The following is a 14,275-nucleotide window of genomic DNA, read 5'->3' as shown; positions in this document are numbered from 1 at the left end:
ATGGCTTCTAAAAATACAGGTTGCAGCGGAGCCTGGGTGGCTGAGTCGGTTAAATGTCTGACTCTCGATTTCCACTCAGATCATGATCTCAGGGACATGGGATCGAGCCCCGAATCAGGCTCTGCCCTCAGCACAGAGCTGCTTCTCCCTCTCCCTCTGCTCCCCCACCCTGACTTGTGTTCTCTCTCTCTTTAAAATAAATAAATAAGATCTTAAAAAAATACAAATACAGGTTGTAGTTTGTGAGGTTGCATTTTTTAAAAAAGTAGACAATACAGAAAAACATAGGGACGGTTATAAAAGACATGCATGGATTGATTAACTGAAACTTGGTAACTTTTCACTTTTGCAAGTCTTTTTTTCCCTCCCTTTTCCCCTTCATCCCCCTTTCCCTCTACCCCACTCTTTGTTTTGTTCTTTCTTTCTAAATAAGAGGAATATTATATTACAGTTGAAATTGATAACCCTTGTTTCTCACTCCCCATTTAATTTCCCCCCCACGCACACACTCCCCGGCAACCACTATCATGAATGCCTTTTTTAGTAAGTATCTGTTGAGCCCCTACTATGTGTCAGGCAGAGTTTTAGATGCTTGAAATACATCAGTTTTTTTAAAAAAGAAACATTTCTAACCAATAATATTTTACATTTTAGAGGAAGAATTTGATGTGTGTCCAACTTTAATTTTTTGTGCCTATAAATATATGTGCACACGAATAACATTATTTCTATTTCTGTGGGAGTTTTTTTATGTTCAGTTAGCCAGCGTATAGTACATCATTAGTTTTTGATGTAGTGTTCAACGATTCATTAGTTGCATATTTCTGTGTGTTTTAATTAATTTATTTATTATTTTATTTATTTTTAAAGGATTTTATTTATTCATTTGAGACAGAGAGATATAGAGGAGAGAGTGCGCATGAACAGGGGTAGAGGCAGAGAGAGAGGGAAGAAGCAGACTCCCCGCTGAGCCAGGAGCCCGACATAGGGCTCCATCCCAGGACCCGGAGATCATGACCTGAGCCAAAGGCAGATGCTTAACCATCTGAACCACCCAGGCGCCCCTTCTGTGTGTTTTTAAATGCATGCAATTTGTATCCCACTCTGTGTATTAATCTGAATCTGCATCTTGCTTTCTCTACTCAGCATGTTTTTGAGATCTACTAATGTCACAGAAAGATCAAGTTTATTTTTAGCTGCTTTAAAGTATTGATGTATTTTATCTATTCATTCCTCTATTGAAAGTCATTCAGAATATTTTGGTGTCACCATTGGAATAATGCTGCCATGTCATCCTTGTAAGAGTCTCCCATGCACATATGTAAGTCCCTTCAACGTATTTTACCTAGATAGGGGTTTGCTGGGTCTTCATGTAAACTCATTTTCAGATGAGTTTCTAGATGATGCTGAATTATTTATTCTAGTGGTCATACTATTTGATACTCTCATCAGCAGTGATTTTCATCTAGAAAGTATCGAGAGTCCATAGTCATTTAATCTTTTTTTTGACATACATCAGAATTGCATGTTTTTGTTTTTTTCAGGAAGGAGAGTATTTGTGTGAAGAGCACTTTGAGAAATGTAAATCTGCAGTTATTGCTAATTTAGTAAGGAACGACCTAAGATCAACATCCTAGAAAGTGTCTAGAATATTTTATATTATGGGACAGAGATCTTAACTCCCAGTCTTTATAAGTAGGAAAAGCTAGGCTCAGTCCTTCCCTATGTAGGTTAGTTGGCCAAAATAAAATAAAGCCAAACCTTTGGATAAGTAAAAGCATGGGTGATACAAAAGTACTAGAAATAAAACAATACCTACGAGGGTGCAAGTTTATGTGAGAAACCTAAAATTGCAAGAAGATTGTCTAAAAATTAGATTCCAGAGAGTATTTTCCAAGCTGTGTTATAAAACTGACTGCTATAATTAAAACCATCTACCATGAAAAAAAAAAAGATTTCTTCTAAATACTGGCAAACAGCTTATGCTGAGAAAGAGTTTGAAAACAGACTTCAAAAAAATTTTTTTTAAAAAATAAGAACACACTTTCTCTAATCAAGTAAGCGCAATTCATATTTAAGTTGAAATTATTTATAATTCAGAGGAAATTATCTATACAATTGCTGGTTACTAAGCTAAGAGTATCTGATAGCAAAATTGGTTGAATGCTCAATTATATAAATTATGGTCTTCTATAACCCTTTAAATGATCTAATAAATCCTTGAATCAACTAATGATTTTTGGAATTCTGTCAGAGACAAAAGTTTGACAGAGGACGTTTTTGAGTCTCAATGCCTTTTGTCTTTCCCATCCCCTAATTTTATTGAGGAATAAATGACAAAAGTGTACAATGTGATGATTTGATATACATATACATTACGCAATGATTACAATGTCTTTCCTTTTTGATCTCAAAATCCATGGCCCTGGAGCACTTATGGCTCAGAATTTTTTCCATAAACATTGTTTTAAGAGAAGAACATGATGTCAGGCAACGTCTCCTACCCTCAAGATGACAGAAATTCCATAGGGAGAAACTATGGGGCAAATCTTGAGCAGCAGGGAGCTTAGGTGCTAGTGAATACTTAGGAAGACCTCAGTGTTTCCCTAGGTACGAGAAAATGAACCATCCACCTGGATTCGAGCCATGGAAGTCTTGAGTATACGATGAATTTATGTTGATTAAAGAACAGTCCCCAGGGCCCTGAGGACTGATACTTCTCAGTCATCACTTTTAGCCTCCCCACACTAATGCAGCCTGCTGTGAGCACATTCCTGAACTAGTCTTGGGGGAAGAAGATCAGAATCAATTACCCAGACATCTGAGGGAGTCATATGAAGACTAACCTAAATCAAATGGCTAACCCTTCATGTATCTGGTCAAAGAAGGTTGGAGATAGCTCAATGTGTTTCTCCTGGACCCAGAGGGGTTTTGGAGAGCATCTGAATATTTCCCATGCTACAGAGAGTGATATAGCAATGTCCGAGAAACATTTTGTAGACCGTACCATTGCATCTTTTTAGGAGAATAATGCAGCAGCAAGAATGCCTGTAGTCTGTGATTGTGGATGAGAAATTAGATGTCCTTCAGATTCTAAAATCTGGAGACTATCCAGGTTCAAGGGCAGCTGGAGGAGTTGGCATGAGTAAGACTCAGTTGTGTGAACCTTCTCAGAACTTGTACACCACCACAGGAGCTGCGAGGGAAATAAAAGTTGACGGAGAGAAACTGTAAATTGACTGAGAAATTGACTAAAATTAAGTTGCTATCATTGGCTAGAAAGGAGTTTCAATAGAAAGTAAGCACAATTGTAGAAAATTAAATTGACATGATTTGCACATTTGAGTTCATAGCCTGAGAAGTCTGTATTCGTATCAGAATTTTAACTCCGAGACCTTAATATTCTTGATAACATATATTTATATGACAGGACTAAGAAAGATAAAAGAGTTGAAAGCACTGATTAGCTTTTGAAACGTTACTGAACTGAGTCTACTTAAAATTTTAATTTCCTAATTCCTACAGGTTAAAGGATAACATGAGCTAATACATTATTATGTATTTCTGAAGTCTAATAGCAGAAGACTTTGTTAAAATTCCAAATCGGTTCCAGTGAGTCACATTTTGGAAATGTGAATTTTTTAACAATTTTTGAGAGATTAAAAAACCCGATTTGCAAATATAAAAGGTGACTTAGTTTAACAGAAATCTCAAAATACGCAACTTGTTTCATAATGAATTTAAAATGGCTATGAGTTCCCTTTTATGCTCATTTATTATTCCTTTTCGCAATTATAAAATAAGAACAGGAGTATATTTTCTATTGTATAGTTTTATCAATGTAAGTATAACAAATTGCAATACTTATCTCTTTTTCTGAAACTATGTGTTCTTGATTTTACATAGCTGATAACATATCCATTTGGGAGCTTGGCTTATTATGATCATAATTTGAAAAATTCAATGGAGACTGTCAAAACTTGAAATGCAGAACAATATTTATAGATACCATCAGGAGAAACACTGCTCCCCCCCCCCCCCCATAGTTCTTGTGGTTCAGCTTCTGAGGCAAATACTGTTACTTGCTTATGCATTTTCATTATTCCCTTTTTTTGTCCTAACCCAAGTTTGCCTCTCCCGTAAATCCACCAAATACAACACTAAGAAATGATGTTTTAAGAAAATTTCCCTGAAGACTTGAGGATTGCATAACAGGGTCATGCAACAGAATATGAAAATTCGGAGTTCTAGGAGAAAAATCAGCACTCCTAGAGTTCCTCTACCCTGGCCCTTCTAATTTTAAGAGTTCCTGTAGACCAGCTTCTCAGCCTCAGGCCTGCAGACATATGACTGTGGCCAATTTAATTCCTTGGGACCTGGCCTTTTCGAACACGTCCTCCAGCCGTGGGATCCACAGTCCCTTGGCCCCTGGTTCCAGATCTTTTTCCATCATACAGTTGTCCTTTATTTTCTTCAGGGGAAACTATCTTCTTTCACAGGATCTGACCAGCCCTGCAGTCTCACACAAAGCATATCTTTAGTGTTTAGGAGTCAGGGCATAAAATGTTGTTCCATGAAATGGAAACCAAAAGGTTTCTACCTAAATAGATGTGGTATCCTTGTGGTATTTTTAAATATTAGCAGTATTTTCTCCCCAAATAAGAATGCATATTTAAAGTATATTCAATTTATGTGATTTTTGAAAATGTAACTTAAGTTTTGACATGACGTTATTAGGAAGTTCTGTGCCTGTCAATGTCGGCAACTAGTTGATAACACTGAGAAAAGAAATTTGAAAAATAAAACCTAGATAGCCTCACTTCAAAACGGTCTAAGATACCCGGTTCTATAATTTTAAGGAGCATTTTTATTAAAACCTTTAGTTTGCAATCTTTCTAGACAAAGAAGATTAACAGTTGAGCTCTTTTATATTTATGTAAATATCATTTTGATATCATAGACTCTTTTTTTTCAGCGGCTCTAACTAAGCAGCCTTCTGATATGTGATTTGATTTGTGACTTGTTCTTTGAGTGCTTTGTGCAATGATGGGCATCGGTTATCCTTCCACAGAGACCTTCCATTAAAAGTGGTAAACGAGATTTTGGGTTTATAAATCAGATTCTCAAGAGTTCAGCTACTGAGAATCCATTTTCCAGAGTCTGATCACCTCTTGGTCAAGTTATTCAACCTCCTTGAGTTTCAGCACCCCATCTGTGAAATGTCAATTTAAAATACCATCTCTTTTATTTATATCTTGCCTCATTTGAGAAAGAATTGAAAAACACTTCTAGAAGAGCACATATTAAAATAATAAAAATATAAACATAAAAGAAAATATATATTAAGGAATTCAAGAGCACACATAGAAATCAGTAGAAATCAGTTCCTAGGATAGGAATAATACAGTAGAGTACCCCTTATCGACTGGGGATACATTCTAAGACCCCCAATGGATGCCTGAAAGCGCAGGTACAGAACCATATATATATATATATACTATGTTTTTTCCTATACATACATACCTATGATAAAGTTTAATTTATAAATTAGACACAATAAAGGTTAACAACAATAATGAATAATAAAATAGAGCAATTACAGCAATATACTATAATAAAAGTTATATAAGTGTGGCTTCTCAAAATATCTTATTGTATTGTACTCACCCTTCTTCTTTTGATGATGGGAAATGATAAAATTCCCTGGTGAGGAGATGAAGTGGGGTGAATGATGTAAGCATTGCGATGCAGTGTTAGGCCCCTATTGACCCTCTGACGATTTGATCGGGTGGTTTGTTTCTGGAACGTGATTGACCACAGGTAACTGAGACTGCAGAAATTCAAACTATGGATAAGATGGGACCACTGTAGAGTCAATCTCTAAGTTTAAAGGATAAAACTGAATATTGTATATGTTTAAAGAGGCTAATAACAGTACCTGTTCGGTAGAGTGGATGAGGAGATTGAGTAACATGATCTATGTCGTGTATCCTGCCACAAGACAGGATTCATCAAATGTAAGTTGCCTTCTTCCTGGGAAATTGAGAAGTGGGTTTGTTACAGAACCTTGGACCTGTGTTGATGTTAAGACATGGATCTTGGTTGGGGATGGGGAAGGGGTGTTCTGCTACCACTATAAGGATAAAAGGGGAATGAAGCATGAGAGACTATGGACTCTGAGAAACAAACTGAGGGCTTGAGGGGAGGGGGTGGGGGAATGGGATAGACTGGTGATGGGTAGTAAGGAGGGCATGTATTGCATGGTGCACTGGGTGTTACATGCAACTAATAAATCATCGAACTTTACATCAAAAACCAGGGATGTACTGTGTGGTGACTAACATAATAAAAAATATTATTATAATAAAAAAAAGGATAAAAGGGGAGATAAGTTTATAAGAGCACACTATATAATGTTTGTGTAAACATTTGTTCCATGCATTAATCTGAGAAAGAAAGGAATACAGAACTGAACAGAACAGACAGTCATTGGGGTGTGTGACCCCAATGGGAAGAATAGGCCCAATGAGAAGAAGCTATAAGAGATTGATTTCAGCTTAGGGTAAGGAAGACTTCTCTAGCACACAAAGTTCGCCAAATGTGGCATATGGCGCTTCAGGTAACAGGGAATATCACATCCCAGGTGTTTACATGTAATTCCCATTGGCTGGAAGGCTGTTGAAAGAATTTGAGGACTGGATGGCTGGATGAACTACTTAAAGTATCTTGCTATCATAGTTCTGTGATTTTTCAGAAGAGGCTCATTGAATCAAGTGAATTTTAAACAATTTTTAATGTCAGGAATGAACATAGATCAATAGAGAACAGGAATAGGCATTATTGCTGAACTCTGTGCTAGTCCTAATATTTATCCTAGCCTGTCACTCTTAGCCTGTTGGAAACTCCCTATCCATCCCGTTATTTTAACGTGCAATTTCCCCATTATCTCTGACTCCTTACAATTACCATTCTCTCCTCAATGAATCCGGCTGACAAATTCAGATGTTGTTTCTTTATAACATGTCAGAATTGATTTGTAGGTTGCTTTTCTGGCTTCTAAGACTCTTTCAGTAATTTTCTCTTTGATACATGCAAAATACAGCTATCCCAATCAAAATTTTACACAGTTTTCTGGTGTAGAGTCTTTACTTTTACCTTTTTTCTTTGTCAGTTGCCTTTAAGAGCTTCTTTCCCAGATTGTCATGAAAAAACAAAACAGTTATGCTAAGACATTTTTCCTAGTCTGGGTCCTATTTTCTGTTTTGTTCTCTAAGCTTCTTGGGTCATCATCTTGCTCCTTTCCTCACTTCATGACATTCTCTGGATTCTTTCAATTTTGAAATAAGTAGATTTAATACCTACAAAGCCACCCATTGACTTTTCTTTCAGGTTCCTGCTGAAATCTTATTCTTATTGACTCTCTGATTTTCTTGAAATTCCCTAAGAAAGAAAGGTCATTTAAAGTAAATACTAGTAGCAAATAGAATAATGAATGAGCTCTCGTGTGAGAGATGTAATGACCATCCTGCTGAAACTGGCTGATAGCAGGTGATATGGTTCGCACTCAAGAGAAGATAGTGTCTCATTAATTGCCTGGACCACCATTTTCTCTTCGCTTGGCATGCTTTAAAATGGAGTTGATATTTTATTGTTGACGTCTTAGTGTTTGGAAATTACAGAGTTCATGATTTGGATTTTTTTAATATCATAAACCTATAGAATATTTTATGTTTTAGACATTTTTCTTTTTTTTCTGTTTTTAATGCTTTATAATCTCATGGTATGTTTACCATGAACCAAGGGAGTGGTATTATTATTATTCCCATTTACGAGATTAGATCACTGATGTTTAACGAGATGAAGGGGTTTTATGAAGACAGCAAGACTACGTGCTGTGTCCAGAACTCAAATTCAGGTCTCCTGTCCTCTAGCCCAGGTCTCCTTAACATTTCAATATCATTTCATTCCAGTTCAGGCAGACCATTTTCTCTGTAACCTTTTAAAATGTGTTCTTAGAATTTATTTCTCTCGCCAACAGCTCTGAGTAAAAACCCATCATTAATTGCCATTTGTGGAAATCTTAAATGAAAAAACCTGACGATCTCTAAATCTAGAGACACTTAATTTGATTACAAGCACATTTTTAAGTCACCTGTGTCTAGTTGTTTAACTGCCTGCACCCGACAGTCGGTTGATAGAATCTTGGGAGGAGTTGCTTGGGTGCAGTATTTCACAAGCACACTCATTTGCTGAAGGCATTGAGGGAAGTGTACATTTTAGCTGACTAGGTATTTAGGAGTGGAAAAGAGTAGCTCCAATCATAATTCTTTTTTCTATTTTAATTTCCACGTGCTGAGGAAGCTTGTCTATTTATCACCTATCTCAGACAAACCACCTTACTACTTAAAGGATGTTTAACTTCTCAGAGCCTGATGACTAATAAATCACTTTAAAGTTATTCCAACATGGAAAAGAAACATTCTTTATAACTCTGCAATACTGTTAACTTAACACCAAGGTTCTCCCTTAATGAAATAGCAATTTTTTATAGGAATAAGAGAAGTTGGTAAGCTTAGAGTGAAAATCAGAGTTAAAAGTTGACATAGTTTTATGCTGACTATTTGAAATAAAAACTGCAAACACATCTTCACTTTCTTTGTGTGAAATAAATACATAGCTTTTTTTTTTAAGAAAGCTGAATATTATGGTCCCCGTGGAAAAAATAACAGCTTTGCCCTAATATTGTAAGTAAGGAGTTTCTGAAAAATAACAGAATAAAATGTATTAAGAAAAAACACAAAAAGCTTTTACTCCAGGCTATTATAATGAAGAAAAAGTGTTCCAAATGTGAACTAATGAAGTACAAAGTAATGAATATTTAATTTGTATAATTTACCAAAGTGCTTTTAGAAATCAGCGCTACATTCTTCATAAACATAATGTTCATTAGGCCTTAACTGTAGCTCGCATGCAATTACCATATCGCTCCGGTGCCACTTCAGCATCCTGTGGCATTGAGTAAAACCCCTCTGAGACTCTCTTGAGGGCAAAGAGAGAAAAGGAGCAGGAAAACTGTTGTGTCTGTGAAATTGGAATAGCTGACCTTTGACACGGAAAATTTACAAGATTTTGAGTACCTGAAGGTGGGCAGCCAGCACTTTCCACCTGGGCTCCCCACCCTTCTGGCAGGAGCATTTTCAAGGATTTACCAAAACACAAAAATAGTTTGATGGCTCAGTAGGACTCATTATCGCGTTCTTAAAAGTAAGAGGAGTGCTACTTAAAATCGGACTGATAACATATTAGTTCGAGCTGAGCAGTTTTCAGTAGAAACAAACCCACGATGTGATCTGAATTTTAATACAACCGCTAACGTAGCTCACATAGGCTTTAGAGCCTGCAAACCTGCTCTCCTTGTCTATTATTATAATGGGAGATGACTTGTTTTTCTCTTGAAGCCCATCTCTCCTTTCTCTCTATTATTTTATCAATGTCGCAACAAAATTGCACCTGCCATTAAGGGGTGAGGTAAAAATTTTAATTAAAAAATAATTCTTTTTGAAATAGCTTAAGAAAATCAGTAAAATGGGATGATATTCCAATATTTTTTTAAGTCTGGAAATCACTCATAATGAAGTAAATTTGACAAAAGAGATTTCATGACTTTGAAAACCCTTCTTCCCCACTCCCTTTTCTCTTCAGTTATTCAGCCTCTACATAATTCAACATGCAAGAAATCATTAAAAATCATTCCATAGTCAGTCTGGTCTATTATTACTAATTTCAGCACAGGCCATCCAAGGAGAGTCACATAACACTTTTAACTGTAACAGAGATATTCTCTTCCTTGGAAAATGGTCTACTTATGTGATTTATAATAAAAGAATAATAGCACTACCTTAGAGATGCAGAGAGTTTAGGGATAAAATGGAGGAACTGAGTACTGAATTAATATGGAAATCATTAGTGCATAGGCCTGCCAAGGATATCCATTAAAGTGTTTAGAGAAAAATGATTTTGACAAATTATGTATTTTATGAGCAAAAATATGCAACCTGCTGCATTTGGCACTTTGTCCTCCAATTCCTGAAAGAAAGGTAAATTGCCTTTGCTGTGAGTCTCTGTAATTGGATTCCAATTCCTCCAACAGCACTGTCGATTAGCTGAGATGCCCACCTGGAAACACTCGCTGACAGCTGGCAGGTATGGCCTTCAGGGAGCTCATGCCTATTGGACTTAGATCCTGTCCGAGTGAAGGGAGAATCTCTCAGGAGAGTATTTTGGCAACTTGAGGTTATCATTTAAGAAATCTATTGGCAAAGAGCTTTCATTTAGCTTGTCATTCGGAGAAGCAGGGAAATTCAAGTTCACTTTAGAGTAGGAATAAGCTTATCATTGAGATGGCCAAAGTGAATGCATTCTGGGACTAAGTCCTGCAGGAAGAATTTCACAGGGTATTCAGCTCTATGCAGTAGAAGGATTATGGAAATTTTGTGCCAGATATAGAAACAAACAAATAAACTTTCTACCTATCTTGACCAGAATAAATGAATTAAAACCGTTCAGATGATTTTATGGACCCACAACATTTTATAGAATTAGAAGGAAACTTAAAGAATTTAAAGGTGCTGGGTTTAAAGCCTAAACAAAAAATCTAGTTGAGGACACCCAGGGGTCAAATGACAATGTAGAAGGGAAATATAGAAGTGAGACTTGTGTGCTGTTAACCTGTAGGAATGAATGAGATTGCCAGGGAGAAAGAGAAAGAGGAAACCCTGAGGGAAGAGAAAAGTGAGAGAGAAGGAGGGATGATAGACGTGGGGGTTGAATTGAGGAGACAATTCATTGCATGGTCTTTATTTTCTCAAGGAGGAGGCAAGACTCCCATTTGCTGAGAGTGAAGGAGATGCACATAGATTTTGGAACTTTATGAGAGTAGGAAGACCAGGAAAGTAGTATAACAAAAATTGCATGAAGTTAGAGTCAACTAGAGATAAATGGTTGATTGCCCAGCAGTCTTGATAGGCCAGCAGATGTTGGATAACGTGGCTTGGTTATGATGGCAGCTGGCATGATGGCATGACTTTTCCTACAATGCTCAGCAGTCAATAGTAAGAAAGGAGTGATCTGATGATTGACATTACCCAGGGCGGGAAATGGCCATGATGGATATTTTCAGGGTTTTTTTTTTTTTTTTAAGATTTTATTTATTTATTTGATAGAGAGCACAAGCAGGGGGAGCAGGAGAGGGAGAAGCAGGCTTTTTTTTCAGGTTTAAAACACCAAATAGATGGGGCTCCTGGGTGGCTCAGTCGGTTAAGTTGTCTGCCTTCGGCTCAGGTCATGATCCCAGAGTCCTGGGATCAAGCCGCATGGGGCTCCCTGCTCAGCAGGGAGTCTGTTTCTCCCTCTGCCCTCATTCTGCTCAGCTCATGGTCTCTTTCTCAAGTAAATAAGTAAAATCTTTAAAAAGCAACAGACAAAAACACCAAATAGCAGGGGCGCCTGGCTAGCTCAGTAAAGCATGCGACTCTTGATCGTGGGGTTGTGGGTTTGAGCCCATGTTAAGTATAGAGATTACTTACAAAAAAAAAAAGAACCCACACCAACTAGCAATAATTGACATATATGTAGGATGCACACGGAAAAAAGACGCCCTTTGGCAAAATCCAGCTGTCCTCGTAAACAGTTCTGACATTCATGTGTCTCATTTCCTTGGCTGTACTTGTTTATTTTATGATCTTACACAGTAGAATTACTTTTAACTGATGTTATCTGGGACAGTCATTTGATGGGTTCGTTGAAAAAAAAAACTCCGTTAAAGTGAAGAATCATAAAAAGATTAAAGTATGTAAATAGTTTTTATTGTATCTTAAAAAAATGTTCATTTATTCCTCAGAAGTTTAATGTAGAATACAGATCTTTTTAAAGGGGGATATAAATTTAATTGTCTTAAAAAAATCCTTTATTCTCTTTTTCACGTAAGCCACAGACATAACACATCATCTGTAATTTCCATATACTGGATTTGAGTTCAGAATTCTTTCAGAATTTGCCAGTTTTTAAATAAATGCCATAATGATGCTATGATGGTTAGTTTTATGTGTCAGTTTGACTGGATCATGGAGTGTCCAAATGTTATTCTTGATGTGTCTGTGAGGCTGTTCCTGAGATTAACGTCTGAATTGGTCCACTAAGTAAAACAGATTGCCCGTTCTAGTGTGGGAGGGACTCATCCAGTCAATTGAAGGCCTAAAAAGAACAAAAAATCTGAGGAAGAGGGAACTCCATCTGCCTGACTGTTTGAGCTGGAACATTGGCTTTGCGACCCTAACTGAAACATTGACTCTCCTCGGTTCTTGAACCTGCTACCTTTCATGCTGAAATGGATAACTTTGGCTGTCCTGATTCTCAGGCCTTTGGATTTGGACTGGAATTAATCATCTGTTCCTGTGGGTCTCCAGCTTGCCAGCTGGAGATCATGGGAATTCTCTTCTTCCATAATTATGTGAGCCAATTCCTTATAATAACTTTCTCTATATATATGTATGTATGTGTGCGTGTGTGTGTATGTGTGTGTGTATAATTGATTCTGTTTCTCTGTTGAACCCTAACACAGATGTCTAATTTGTCAGCAATTATTCTTTATCAACCTGTCTCTCCAAAGCATTCAAATATTCATAAAAGTGATTTTCTTCTTCCCACACTCTCATTCACTACTGTACATAGACTCTCTTTAATTAAACGATGAAACTTCAGTAACAACTATACCATCATAACTGATTTGGGAATAAGCTCAAGCTGTGGAACTGTAAGCGTGTGGAAGATCCAACGGAAGGAAACACTTCTGGCTATAAACGAAGGGAGGGGGTCTAGTAATTGTGAACCTAATTGTGAACAAGCACATCGCCTCTTGTGTGAGCCTTTTGTCTCATGTCCTGTGATGCATATGTACACACACATACCCCCTAGCAGATACACACTTCACCAGGTATGACCCAAAGGTGCTGAAGACAAGAAACAGATACACGGTGCCGGTGAGAATCCCTATCAAGAGACCCTACTTCTTCCTGTAAGTTTGGGTTGGGAATCAGGGTAAGGTATTGAACTATGCTCCTGAAGATAGTAGATCAAAAGTCTACAGAGTGGTGTGTTAGATCCTGCCCTCCACCTCACCTTTAGAAAACCTATCTTATTTGTGTAAATGAAGACTGGAGGGCCAGGGCTTTGGAGTTTTAATAAAGTCACTGTCTGGCACTGTAATCTACTGCTAAAGATTGATAATATTCCAGACCAGTTCAGTAGTATCCCAGTCTCTTATTCTTCTTCAGGGTTTCATTTATTCCTTATTCAGGCTAGCTTACAAGGGCCCAATAATCTCTCTTTCTCTTCCCCCAACCTCTTTGTCTCTCCTTTCTTAGAGTCTTCAGAATATATATTTCTTAAGACTGTAGCTTTTCTTTTTTCTTTTTGAGAGAGGGAGCATGAGCAGGGGTGGAGGGGCTGAGGGAGAGGGAGAGAGAGAGAATCTTAAGCAGGCTCCATGCTGAGTACAGAGCCTGCTGCGGGGTTTAATCTCATGACCCTGAGATCATGACCTGAGCCAAAATCAAGTCGGTTGTTAACTGACTGAGCCACCCAGGCACCTCAAGTCTGTAGCTTTTAAATCTTCTCTTACTGGACACTTTGTCTGCTGGCAAGAGTTTTGTATACCTGTATAGAATGGAGCGTCACCATTCCTGCTGCTACCATCAAGACGACTTGGCCCACAAGTTATCTTAGTCTGTACCCATATTACACTAGTTTTGATGAAAGGAGGGAGAGCATTTTGGGCTGCTAGAAATACCTAGAAAGAAATGTTCATAGGATCCAAGCTGGATATTGGGGGTATCGAATGGACTTAGAGAAAAGGGAAGGGCCAGGGGTTTGTTAAAGAAAGGAAAAGGTGATGAGGAGAAGTTATGGTCAGAAAAGGACATTGCCCTTTGAGATAGAATAAGTAATTTACTGTGATTATGAGGCCTGTAGAAAGGATGCAGGAACAATAGTTGGAAAAAGATTTGGAACATATTTGGAAATCACAAGGCCAAGGATTTGTGAGGCCAGTGTGTTTACTATTTCCACGTAATGAATTTATTGTTGATTAAAAATTTCAGTTACTTTATATGCTAATACTTTCAGTAGCAGAAAATATTTTCATCAAAATGTATCTGAAGGTTTTAAGTTTCTGGATAATTACCTCAGATCTCTACTTTATGATGAGCCCATGTGGAAG

Source organism: Ursus arctos, unplaced genomic scaffold, assembly GCF_023065955.2.
Source record: "Ursus arctos isolate Adak ecotype North America unplaced genomic scaffold, UrsArc2.0 scaffold_26, whole genome shotgun sequence".
Lineage (NCBI taxonomy): Eukaryota > Metazoa > Chordata > Mammalia > Carnivora > Ursidae > Ursus > Ursus arctos.
Note: the sequence above shows the minus strand (reverse complement) of the source record.